The sequence below is a fragment of the Petaurus breviceps genome, unplaced genomic scaffold (genome assembly GCF_028583685.1).
Source record: "Petaurus breviceps papuanus isolate PSGF00001 unplaced genomic scaffold, PetGlider_PUasm1.0 90845, whole genome shotgun sequence".
NCBI lineage: Eukaryota > Metazoa > Chordata > Mammalia > Diprotodontia > Petauridae > Petaurus > Petaurus breviceps.
In genome coordinates this window covers 17,198,190-17,212,292 of record NW_027187359.1, presented here as the reverse complement: position 1 = coordinate 17,212,292, position 14,103 = coordinate 17,198,190, and the positions used below count along the sequence as shown (strand labels likewise).

General features: G+C 35.2%; 1 pseudogene; it reads right to left on the bottom strand.

Annotated features, from left to right (window-relative positions):
* Positions 1 to 2,925: 2,925 nt before the first annotated feature.
* On the bottom strand, positions 2,926 to 12,877 carry LOC138148996 (adenosine 5'-monophosphoramidase HINT3 pseudogene; annotated as a pseudogene).
* Positions 12,878 to 14,103: the final 1,226 nt, after the last annotated feature.

The following is a 14,103-nucleotide window of genomic DNA, read 5'->3' as shown; positions in this document are numbered from 1 at the left end:
AGAGAGAGAGAGAGAGAGAGAGAGAGAGAGAGAGAGAGAGAGAGAGACTGGGACTGGGACAGGGACAGGGAGAGAGAGAGAATTTTATTTTGGTAAAACATCAAGGTCTTCAACAGTGTCGTGAAGTATGAACTGTAACATCTTAAAAAAAAAACTTTTCTAAGATTGGTTACAGTGATGATTTGTGTAAATACCTTTTGTTTGAGTATATTGTAGAGTGGTTTGCAAAGGATCCTTATGGCTTTCCTGCTACTGTGTTTTGATTATGGCTTCACTTTTTTTTTTTGACACAAAGTATTTTTACAATTTGTACTTGCTTTTCCTGTCTCACATTACTAACAATCTAGCATTTCTTACAATTTAGTAGTTACAAAATGCCACAGTATTCATAAGTAATGTCTTCAATACTACCATAACATTCTTGCAAAAGCTTACAAAGTGTTATTATTGTTATTATTGTTGTTTTGTTTACCAAATGTTTAAGATAGCTAGTGAGTCCCTTTAAATCTATTTTACTGAAAAGGCCCAGTGAAAAGTTTAGTAAACTGAAAAACATTAGCTTCTGGCAGCAAACATGATGGACTTCCAATAAAAAATGGTTCCCTCATTTTCCTTGGGATTTCCAACTGGGAGAGGGAGAAAAAAAATCTGTTATCTGATAGTTTATTGTAACTATATACACACATCAATGGACTACCTAAAAGCACTTACACTGCTTGGAAAAATCTATAAAACTGCATAACAGCACTGGATTAAATACACATATCTAGTCCACAGCATAGGAGTCCATTAATCCAGTTTACCGTAAAGAACCTGGCAAAGTGCCAAAAAGGTGATAAACAAGAACAAAACTCCATTCTGATCAAATGATTTATGAAGACAAAGATACTGATGGTTCTCTGATGAGGCAGGTTTACTATGAACTCTCTCCCGAAAGCCAGTACAAACCATACCTGTTATTCAACCGCATTCACTGTTTTTAGCTCCAGGCCTCCCATCTCAGCAATGGAGGGAGAAACAGGAAGACCTGGGTTCTAGTTCTTCTACCATTGTAAATCTTACTAGGTGACCTTGGGCAGTTCAATTAACTGTTCTGGGCCTCAGAACATAAAGAGGGGTTAAATCATTATATCCAGGGTTTCTTCAAATTCAAACATTCTCTAAATTTATAGTGTATAATCCATTAGGCTACTGCCAGGTCACCAAAATCCAGTAACTAAAATGAAACCTTGAAGCTCATTTCACTCTTGAACTGATAATTATAATAATAACAGAAAACAAGACTCAAATGAAATCCTTCAGTAAGCTATCTTCATTAAATGTCAGATTTGTTTGGTATAAATATTCCATTAATTAAAAGTACTACTTCTTTTGTAACATGTAGGCAAACATCAATAACTAAGATGAAATAGCATTCTATTCCAACACAGAGCCCTTAATCCTTACATATGCTTTGATATTCATCATATAATACCATAATTCTCTAGAAAAAATATACTACTGTTCACTCTTATTCATCATTTGAGTGTAAACCAGAGATATACTAAAATGGGTTCTCTGAATGCATGAAAATAATGGCACTTCCTTCTTTTCAGCAATGTACCCAAAGAAACAAACTATCAGGAATAGAAATTTTATTTATTTTTGTCAGACTAGGGTGGAAACCCTCTACCAATGCAATTACAAACACACCTCTGAATTTCATCTTAGAGGGTTGCACTGGGAACTCTCAAGGGATTGTGAGAGTTTAAATGATTTACCCATGGTCACATAGATAGCATATATTAGTAGGCAGGTCTTGCTATGTCTAAAGCCAGTCTTCCATCCATTGTACCACTTTTCTTCTCATTAATTTTATAGGCATCCAACAAGACCCCCTGTTTTACTTTACTATTTCTATAAATCCTAAGAAATTTTGGCGGGGTGGGGCTTGATAGGAGCAGTTGAAAGAAGTGGCATAGGAATAACCAATTCATTCATTTCTGATTCACTTTTCTTCAGGTAGAAGAAAAAATGTGCCATTAAAAACAGTTCCTGCCAATTTTAATACTTTCATATAATCAGTTCCCATATCATAAGGATTTCTTCCCCAACCCATATCATTACAGAAAAAAAATCTCATCCATGCTAATGGATTCTAGTATCTAATTTTTTAAAAGTTAATGAGTACATTGCTAGAAATCATGTTCATGGCTTTTAGGAAGCTGAACTACCTGGAGAAAAGCTGAACTTTAAAAAGTGGGAAGCACTCTGATCCAGTAGAAAGGTAAATGGTGTCACACCCAAACAACCCTTTCTAATCCAAGTTACTAGAATCCTTAGGTAGTATTTTGTCAATGAATTCAAATAATACTTAAGTGGAATGAGGTTAAAGGGGGATGAGAAATAGTTAGTAATTAGAAATTAGAAAAAAGACCTGGGAATAAAAAACTTGGTCTAAGTCTCCATTCCTTTCCTATCCTATCATACAGCAGCACATAACCAGGTACTATTAGTACAGAAAATAGCTATTATAAATACTTAATAAATAATAAAAGTGGACTTTTTTTAAAAAGGACTTTATTATGAGCTTTTCAAAGAAACATTTAAAAAGCAATATTAGAAGTCATCCATTCAAATATGAAAATAATTTACTGGGTGTCTACACACATTTGTTTCTATGGGACCATTCTTTATAAGTTTTAATATGATTTTACCTTTAAAATTTCCATTAAAATATTTACGAAGTCATTAAGTAATTAATTGTGTGGACAACAATCGCATATCTCATTAACGTTCAAACATAGGCTTTCATATCTTTTCAGAGTAGACAATTCTATACTGCTTTGGAGGGCCTGTCACTAAACATATCAAGCTATACAGTGGCAAAGATGCTACTAAGCACCAAGTTTTTCATTTACTGTGATCCAAGATCAAGACAACTCTTCACCTTGTAGCACTTCCAGCCTGTAGTCATTTCAATCAGCTGTTCAGCTGTCATAAACCACTATGAATTGAGTCTATAAAACAATCTAGATGAGAAGACTACTTCAGTGGCTTACGCCAGGACATGAAGGTGCAAGTGGGCTATAGAACAGAATGAAGGCCAGTGGAAACTTATTCTCACATCACTCAAGTCAGTGACATGTTTCTGCTGAAGAAAGGTTTTTTCCAACAGTAAACATTTTCTCCACTAAGGGTAAATCTTCTTTCTTTAGGGTTTTTCAGTTTCTATTGTGCTTCTTTGGTTCCATGAGAAAAAGGTGTGGAGCCTCAGGTCTGATGGCTTGAGAGGAAACCAGATCTTCAGCCTCACTGGGGAGTAGTTGAGTGTTAGGGCTTATCCAGGGGAGAGATCCTACAGAACTCGCACTTGGAGATGTAGGCCTCAGTGGCCAAATAGGAGGCTGCCTCTTTCTCCACACTGGGGCAGCTCGGGGTAGGCAGAGATGATGGTGAATTGCTGTTGGGGACCCATGCTCCCCGGCTATGACTGTGACCCAGGGCTTCCCAGAGTCACTCTGAAGCTGAAGGAGGCTGCCACCATGGCTCCACTTTTTTTCTAGGAACTATGGTACTGTTTTGGAAAGTGACAAAGGTAATTGAGTCTGGAGGAAAAGGAGCTGCAGAAGAAATAGAAATGTCAAGAAAACATTGCAAATTTTAAATAGCTAAAGAATTGAAAGGGGGAAGGAGAGGTGGAATAGGTTGAAGAGAAAATACTCCTTTGATAGGCTATATCTATGAAATAGTCATTCAAAATGAGATGAAAGAAAAAAGAGAGACAGAGATAGAAAGGAAGAGAGTTTCATGACCTTAACTTAAGCATTATTTAAAAATAGGCTAACACATAAAATAATTTAGACTCATGAAAAAGAGATAAATGTAATCTCATAGGCAATCTAAGTCTTGACCCATAGAACATTTGTCTGAATTATAATTAAGAAAGATGATGCTTAAATTCAAAAGGAACAAAATAAATGAGGACACAGGGAATGTAACATTGTTTACTCAAAAGATATACTGATGTAAAGAAATCTATTAAGAATTAGGAAGAACGGTGGAGAGAATTTTTGTGAAGTTCAATGGTAGTAGAAATAGTAATATTGACATGTAACTGTGGGATGATCACATGGTAAGAGTAAAAGATAAGCAATTGATAATAGTACCTTTGTCCATGGGAGACCCTCTAGATGTCAGATGAATCTGAGACAGGTGTCCAGCATAGTAAATTCATGGCAGGGAATGAATAGAGTTACGTAGGAAGGGCAGAAATGGATAAGTTGTAATATGAATTGTTGGAGTAATCTCTTATATATATGAAATGACTAATCCATTTTAATATTTAAATACAGTTTCCTCCAGGACAAGACAAGTTGGTTTAACTTCATTTTCTTTGTTGGAAAGGTAACTAGATTAGTAAGTGAGTGGCATGCAATTGAAAGATAAGGTAGGCAGAATTTTTAGTGAAATATTTGACAAAGGCTTTCATGCTCTCTAGCTTATGGGAAGGAAGATAGTGAGATGTGGTCTACATGACATGACCATTTGATAATGTCTGAACTGAATAACTGGACCCCCCTAGAATAGTCATTTACAAGATGAAATGCTATTAGGGTTAATATAGTTGTTTATAAAAAGTCTTCCTGAACTAGTATAATTCCAACTTTGTTTAATAATGACTTCTTATAATAAGTATCTCTAGGATCTTCCCAAAGAACAAGTTCAAACTTTTTTTTCTTTTTTTTTTTTTTTAAGCAATTGGGGTTAAGTAACATGCTCAAGGTTACACAGCCAGGTGTTTCTGGGTGTGGTGCTGAGTGTCTGAGCCCAGATTTGATCCAGGTCATCCCGACACTGGAGCCGGTGCTCTTACTCGCTGAGCCACCTGGCCGCCCCTAAGCAATTGGGGTTAAGTAACTTGCTCAAGGTTACACGGCCAGGTGTTTCTGGGTGGGTGCTAAGTGTCTGAGCCCGGGATTCAATCTCCAGGTGTTCTCAACACTGGAGCCGGTGCTCTTATTCGCTGTGCTACCTGGCCGCCCCACAAGTTCAAACTTTTAACAAATGATGAGTACACTCATAGAGAACTTTTGAATGCTCTGGTTTTATGTATTTATTTTTTGGGGGAAGATTAACAACCAACATTTTAAGACAGTATCTACCTCCTTTTTAATAACCATTCATTCAGTATTCATTCATTCAGTCCAGAAGCATTTATTGTGCATCTATGTTCCATTCACTGTGGCAGAGACTGGAATACAAAGGGGGGAGTGGGAGAACCTACATTGTTCCTACATTAAAGACTTATGTTCTCCTTTTAAGTCCCTAATAATATGAATAAGGCTTCCTTAAGAATTGTCTCATGTATTGGATTTGCACTATTTAGAGTCAAAATTATGTAAAATATGGTAATTGTTTCTAGCTCAATGGAAATAAACAGGATGGATTCAAATAATGTAACTACTTCAGGGTATTATTTGTTTCTATTAATTGGAATGGATATAGATTGCTTTCTGGTTTATATGCATCACATCTAATTCCATGTATTACCTCATTAGAGCCTCAAAATATTATCATGCATTAGATCATGTATATCCCATTTTATCCCCATTTTATGGAATAAGGAAAATGTTTAGAAAGAAGTAGCTTTCCTGGGTGGCTAGGTGGTGCAGTGAATAGAACACCGGCCCTGGAATCAGGAGGACCTGAGTTCAAATCCGGCCTCAGACACTTAACACAAAACTAGCTATGTGACTTTGGGCAAGTCATTTAATCCCAGTTGCCCTCCCTTCCCCCTCCAAAAAGCAAAACAAAAAAATTATTTAAAAAAGAAGTAGCTTTCCCAAGGTTAAAGAACTGGTAAATGGTGCAGATGAGTCCAGGGCTTCATATTTCTTCAAGTCTCTTTCTCTTTGCACTGTATTTGTATTTGGAGAATGGTGTGACTGGTAAAGGAGAGGCAGAGAGATAAGTGATGGGAAGTAGGAAGGTAAGGAAGAGGGAAAAGGGAGGGAAAGAGAGAGAGAAAGACAAAGAGAGAAAGAGATCTACCAAATTCATTAATGTTTTTTAAAGCATTTCTGAGATAGAAAGAGACAGAAAGACAGAGACAAAGTAGATAAAGTATTTATAAATGCTTGCTATATCTCAGGTGCTGTGCTAAATAAATATTTTTTCAAGTTTTGTGATATCACCTTTGTAATCAGGTATCATTAGCAAATATTTCAATGTACATACTAACAAACACCCCATTGCTTCCCTGAATAAGTTAGGTGATTACCACTGGGATCTGTGAATCTAGGAAAACCCAAAGGAAAATAATAAAGGATCATTCTATCCAGCTGGTTATCAGATTTTCACATTATATTGCATTAAGGAGGTAAATCATGAAAGTACTTCAGGATGACATCTTATATTTTATTGAATAATCAGCCTGCATGTTTCAAAAGGTTAAAACATAAACTGTACTTCAGCTACAATGCCAGGACTAACAGGAGAGACCTAAGACCTTGACTTCTTTTCTTTAAGGATATTTTGTTTGTTTGTTCCTAAAAAGCATTATGAGGTATGTCAGAATGATCAGTAACCAGGGAAACCAGATTGAGAGGAGGTCAGAACTATCACTGAAGTCTAGATTTCCATTTCCAATGTAAATTTCAGCTCTGAATCTTTTTTATACTAACCTCAACTGCCCCTTTCCTTTGAGATTTCAGTAAGGGATCAGTCTGTCAGAATCCAGGAAAATGAAATTTGAACTCTGCATTCTTCCTTGATATATATATATATATACATATATATATATATACATATATATATACATATATATACATATACATATGTATGGAACAATTATCTTAGAATAGTGATATTTTTTTAATTTTAGAATTCTTCTATCACTTCTGTTTGAGAATAAGATTGGGTGTCTTCACTTTTTGTTGTTTTGTTTTTTTAGGGAAAAGTAGATTTTCCTTAGTTCCCAGTTTGAGGGAAATCATTACAGATGCCCACCACAATGCTATTTTGTCCAGAAAAACTTTCCCTGCTGAGATACTCTTCAATTCTAGGCATGGATTTATTTCTCCAGTTTCTCTATAAGTCTGTCCATCACAGTGTTAGTTTCCATTAGCACTTGACTTATACAGCATTCTCTTGGGATACCCCTAAGCTTTAAGTGAGCTTTTGATTCAGATTCCAATATTCTGTCAGGTGGGCAGTCATCCAAATTGGCAAGTTCTATCCCCAGGTTACTTACCTTCACTAGCCAGAACAGATCCAGCGACCTTCAACTTTGTAAGGTTCAGAATTGAACTTATAAACTTTTATGAAGATTAACTTGATATTCTAGACAGAAGATGGTCTATACTGTATTCTGATAATGATAAATATTTTGTTGGCTTGTTTTTGATATTTTCCAGTAATTTGTAATGATTTGAAAAGTATAATACTTTCTGAATTCCTCCCTATAGATGCTATTAGTTCAGCTCTAGATGAATTCAACTAAAATTCAATTCATTTTGAGGTCAATTCATGTTATGATAATCTCAAGAAAACAGTCCACACTAGGTTTTTCTACTTCTGCTCTTACTTACTTCCAAACCTTAAAACTGAGCTCTGTCCTCATCATTCAACTGGGAATGTCTTCTCCAAAATTGTCAATGATCACTTCATTTGCAAATTTTATGTTCTCTTAATTATCACTCTTCTTCACATCTCTGCAGCCTTTGATACTATTGATCACTCTGTTAATTTGCATGATTTATCTTCTCTTGCTTTTTTCATAAAATTGCCTAGTTCTATTCCTATCTATTTTCGGTTTTCTTTGCGGGATCTTTGTAAATGTCATGCTCAATAATCGTGAGTTTACTCCAAGATTCTTTTCTAGGCTTTTTCATCAGCTCCCATAGAATTAACTATCATCTCTATACAGATGATTTGTACATAAACATATCTGGTTCTAATTTCTCTAATGAGTCCTAGGCCCACATAACCAGCTTTATTTTGGATATCTCAAATTGTATGCCTTATCTTAAACTTAAGATGTCCTGAACAGAATTCATTTTCTCTACCCTAAACTGTCCTTTCTTCCCAACTTTTCAATTACTGTTGACCGGTAACTGGGAATATCATGATATTTCCAGTTATATATCTTGGTAACTTCGATGTCCTACTTAACTCCTTAGTCATATATTCATTCTTTTCATCCAATTTCTTGTCATCTTGATGTGTCTATCTTCCAAATATGTCTTCTATATGTCTCCTTTATACTCATATTGCTGTCAATCTAGTATAAGTCTTCATTGCCTCATACCTAGACTATTACAAGAGCTTTCCAATTGGTCTACATCAATTCTTGCCCTAATCTAATCTGCCAAGGTATCTTTCCTAAAGCATAGGTCTGACCATGGTGCTCCCTTATTTGAGAAACTCCCATGACTCCCTATTATCTCCAGGGATAATTATTTTTTTTTTTCATTTAAAGCTGTTCACAATGCTGCCACTTCTCAAATTTCACATATTTTTAGAGGACAGGATAATTTGTTCCTTTTTTAATTTCAAAGATATGATGACATTTATTGTGTTCCCTGTAGACATACCAGTGTTATGTTTTCACAGTTGAAAATCAGAGTATAAGCTATCCAGTACTCAGCAGAACAGTCAATTTTAGTGACTGAGAGAGTAAAAAATCAAGGCTGCTATCCGCTATCAAGTAGATCAGTCATGATGAGTAACAGATATAACCTCAATAGAAACTCTAGGATGTTTTTTTCCCCTTATATTGACTCTCATCCACACACTCTTCAATCCAGTTATAATGGCCTGCTGGCTGGTCCTCACCCGGGGTACTCCATTTCTTCACTCTCTTGACCTCTGTATATCTCCCATTCCTGGAATGTTCTCTATCCTGACATCCATATCCTGACTTTCCTGGGTTCCCTAAAATCCCATTTTCTCCTTCCAAATTCCTTCTTTCTGACAATATTTTATATACCCACATATCCATATACATGTGTGTATATATATACACACACATGCATGTGTATAAATGGACATACACATCATATATACATATACATATGTACATAAACAAATATATATGTAGAGTACCAGGTCTGTAGTTAAGAAGGCCTGAGTTCAAATGATGTCTCAGGCACTCATTATCTGGGTGACCCTGGGGAAGTGAATTAACCCAGTTTGCCTCAGCTTACTCATCTGTAAAATGACCAGAAGAAGGAAATTTTGAACCACTCTAGTATCTTTGCCAAGAAAACCCCAAATGGGGATCTCAAAAAGTCAGACAGAACTGAAAAGACTGAACAAAAAATGTGTAGTTACATATATGTGTGTATAGTTTTATGCATATTGTCTCCCTCATGAGAATATGTTTTTTGAAAGCAAGAATTTTTTTACAACTTCTTTTGAATTACTAGAGTTTCCAACCTTACTGGGCACATAGGAAGCCCTTAAGAAATACTCATTGGTTGTCTATCTCATTTTAGACCAACCCTAACTCTGAAATTTTCCCTTGATTTAATTTAAAACTTAAACAAGTAGTAAGAGAAAGTCTAATATTAAAAGAATATAACTCGTATTAAAATAGCTCAGGTAGAGAAAAATTGATGAAAATAATCTTAAACTACCATCATATACTACAAAATCTTTTGATAAATAATTGAAATTGTGAATATAAAATTGGGTTAAAGTGGTGGGCATTTTGGTATATAACAGTCAAAAGATGTTAGATCAAATTTTGACTGTCATTTATTGGAATAAAAGGATCTCAGAACTGAAAGAGAACTCAAGGGTATCTCTCACCTAAATTATGAATGTCCTTTACAACTTTCTCCAAATATAGCCAAGTAGCCTAAGTGCTCTAGAGCATTTCAGTAACTGGGAATCCATTACTTTGTAGAGCTGCCTACTTCACTTTTGGATAGCTGTAATTATCAGGAAGTTCTTATATCCATTACCCATCATCTGCCTTCCTATAACTTGCCTCCATTGGCTGTGTAGAGTCAAATAGATTGTCTCATAACTTCAAATATTTGACGATAATTTGTTTTATGACTATAGGAAAGTCATTTAACATCTATGAGCCTTAGTTTTCTCATCTATAAAATAAGGGAGTCTGACTAGATAGCCTCTAAAGTCCCCTCCAGTTCAACATTGGTTATCCTATGAACCTATGGTCATTCCTTCCCCAGACACACACACACACACACACACACACAAAGTGTCATCTTTTCCAAGTTAACGATCCATAGTTCCTACAACTGATTCTTGTATGGCCTAGTTTTGAGTCCACTCTACCTTGGCTTCCTTTCTTTATGGTACTTCATCCTTATTGATACTCCTCTTAAAATATGCACCTAGAACTGTAAATAACAAGAATAATAATAAAACAATCACAAAATATTAGCATTTATATAAATTTATATTTTTATATAAATATATTGATCATAAATTATTATATGTAATTAAATATAACTATTTAAATAATTTAAATTAATTAATTGATTTTAAATTTTAATATATTTAAAATAAATGTATTTTATATGATGTATAAATATATAATTCAATATAATTATAAATTAATTATAAATATAATAATTATAAATTTATATAAATATGTTAAAGTTTTATAAAAGATTATATATTGTCTCAGTCTATCCCATCAACAACCTTGGAACGTAGGTGCTATTATTACCTTTACTTTATGTATAAGGAAACTGAGGCAGATGGAGATTAATTGACTTTTCTGGGATCACACAGCTAGTTAGTATCTAAAAGGTGGATTTAAACACAGGTCTTCTGGCTCCAGACTCAGCACTTTATCCAACATGCCACCTAAGTAAAGATGTGTTCTGGAAACACTAAAAAAGAGTGACAATATTTTTCTTTTAAAACAACTTAGAATTGGTTTATGTTTGATAGATGAGTCACCTTACTGTTGATTTACTGAACTTGTGATAAACAATCTTTTTTTCACAAAACTTCTTTCTACCAATGCCACCTATACCTTATAGTTGTCCACTTGATTTTGTTAAATTTAAAGGTTAGATTTACACAGCAGCAGATCCTTTTATTATTCCCTATTAAGTTTTCTCTTACAATATAGATATCCATCAACTGAGGAATGGCTTAAAATTATGATATAAACGCAATGGAATATTTTCATCCAATAAAACAAATAAGAAGACTTACATGAACTGATGTAGACAAGTGAATGGAGACAAGAATACCACATACACAATGACTACAACTTTATACATTTGGAAAAAAATCATAAAATCTAAAGTAAACGTTGAAGAATTCTAAGGAATAAGTAGAGACCTAAAGAAAAGATGATTGGGGCAGCTAGGTGGCACAGAGAATAGAGCACCAGTCCTGAGGTCCTGAGTTCAAAATCGGCCTCAGGTACTTAACACTTACTAGCTGTGTGACCTTGGGCAAGTCATTTAACTCCAATTGCCCTGCCTTCCCCCTCCAAAAAATGAAAAGATGAATGTCTAAATGAATAAAGTATTTACTAAGCACTAAGTATGTGCAAAGCACTATACTATTTCTGGTGATACACATATAAAAATAAGATAGTGCTTCCTTTCAAATAACTTATGTTCTAATGAGGGAGAGAACATATATGGAACTTTTCACCTTTAAGTCAGATGAAAAAGGTACCTAGATCCTTAAAGTGAATCAGCAAAGCAGGATAATGTTCTTTAATGACATTTCCACTGATAAAAATTATCTCTGTCTGATGTTGAACCATTTAACAATGCCAAGAATTTTGGTAGCAAGAAATTGCTTTTCTAAGTCTTCAATAACTATGGCTGGAGCACCTATTGCAGCACTTGCCAAGCTGCAGTCTCCATAGGGGTTGCTTCCCAGATGATGCCTATGAGCAGTGGAATGGAAGCTTTGCTAAGGTTCTTGGGCTCGTGCTCCTAGTCTGTCTCCATAGGGGTCTGAGTGTAGAGAGTGATCAAAGTGGTGTTAGTGGTTTTACTTGACTAGCACTTATTACAGTCTGCCTTTCCCTCTGAATGCCTTGCTGCTTGTGATAGGCTGGCTTGTCTGCCTCGCAGATGGTAATTTGTATAAATGACTGGCCCATTCTTCACAAGAATTACTTCCCTGGAATATAACAGTGAGGGATGGGCTGGAATCAGGCCCAGTACTTTAGAAGTTTTTCCTAATCCCAGGCATCTTGGGCTTATCTGCTTATTGGTAGCAGTGGATCAGCATTCATTGCTAATGGTGATGAGGAAGGTAACCACCTTCTCTACAATGAAATCTTCCCTCCATGACATGATATGATATATGATATGACAAGATATGATATTTTATGACAATAAATCCTTTCCCCCATGACATTGTAGAGATGGGAGATCCAGAGGTGTTTTACATTGCATAGATTTTCAGATATATGTGTGTATGTATGTGTATATATGTGTGTTCTGATTTTTTTTTGTAAGATATTAGTTGTTATATGGGATGACTTTGGGGAGTGTGAGGGATACTGGGTAAATTTTGGAAATATATTTAAGAAGACCGATACGTTTAAAATCCTGACACTTAAGCCTACCATGAATGAACATGCATGTGGGGTGTGTGTGTGTGTGTGTGTGTGTGTGTGGTATATGTGTTTGTGTATGTGTGAGAGAGACACAGAAAGACAGAGAGACAGACAGAGAGAGGCAGACAGACAGAGAGAGACAGAGACAGAGAGAGATAGAGAGAGAATAGAGTAGTTTGCTCATTAGGTAAACAGATTTGGGGCAAATTACTTTTATCTGTATTGACCTGTTCCTGAACTGTACTCAATTTGAGTTACAAATTCCTTGCTACCTGAATTTCCTGTGATTGTCATTTGGAAATATTCACCTACCTCATCCATCCTGACAAAAAAAATTTTCTTTTCTCTTTGCAAAAGTTTAATCATTCCTGTAATCTGTTTTGGCCTCTCCAGATGGCTTACAATATTCCTCTAGTCAATTATTTATTTTCTTTAACTTGTAATTTCCATGAAAATTAGTCCTGGATATGTCACTAAGCTGCAAAGAATAATCAGCTATAAGTTATCTACCAAAAAAAAAAAAAGAGGAATAATGAGGTACAAATAATACATATAGCGTAAAAATTAGAATTAGAAGGAACTTTAGGTTTCTCCTAGCTGAACCCTCACTTACTTTACAGATGAAGAAGTTGAAGTCAAAAGAGGTGAAGAACTTGCCCAATGTCAAACATATAGTAAGCATCAGTGCCAGGATTTGGCCATAGGATTTCCTGCCTCTAAAATCCAGTACTGTCTTCACTACACTGTAATACCAGATAGTTCATTCATATACACACACACACACACACACACATATATATATATATATATATATTTATATATATATATGTACTTAAAAAAATAATTTTATTTTCAATTCACAGAACAAAACAAGCATTTCCATAACAGTACAAAAACAAAAAAGATAATTGCATGTTTTTAAATTTTATGTTTATTTTTAGTTTATATCATTCATTTCCACAAGATTTTTGAGAGACCATTTTTCTCCCCATCTTTCCCCTAACCACCACCCCAAAACAACCATCCCACTGAATACACCCTCCCCCAATCTGTTCTCTCCTATATCCTCCCCCACACCCCTCCAACTTTCCAGTAGAGCAAGATGGATCTCTATATTCCAGTGCCTATATATCTTATTTCCCAGTTGCATACAAAAAAAATAACATTTTTTTTAAACACTTGATTTAAAAATTTTGAATTCCAGATTCTTTCCCTTCCTCCCTCCTCTCCCACTCTTACTGGGAAGATAAACAACTCAATATAGGTTGTACATGTGTAGCTATGCAAAACATTCCAATAGTGGATATATTATAAAAAACTGACTATATTTCCTTCCCTCTTATCCCACCTCCCACTTGTTCTATTGTCTACTTTGATCCTGTCCCTTTGCAAAAGTGGGTGCTTCAAACTTCCCTTTCCCCCAGCCTGCCCTCCTTTTCACCATTCCCCCTACTTATGCCAGAAGTTTTCTATATACATGACTGTGTTTCAAATGAGCTTTTGCCAAAGCCTTCTCATTGTTTTTAGAAGCATGCTCTTCTAAATTT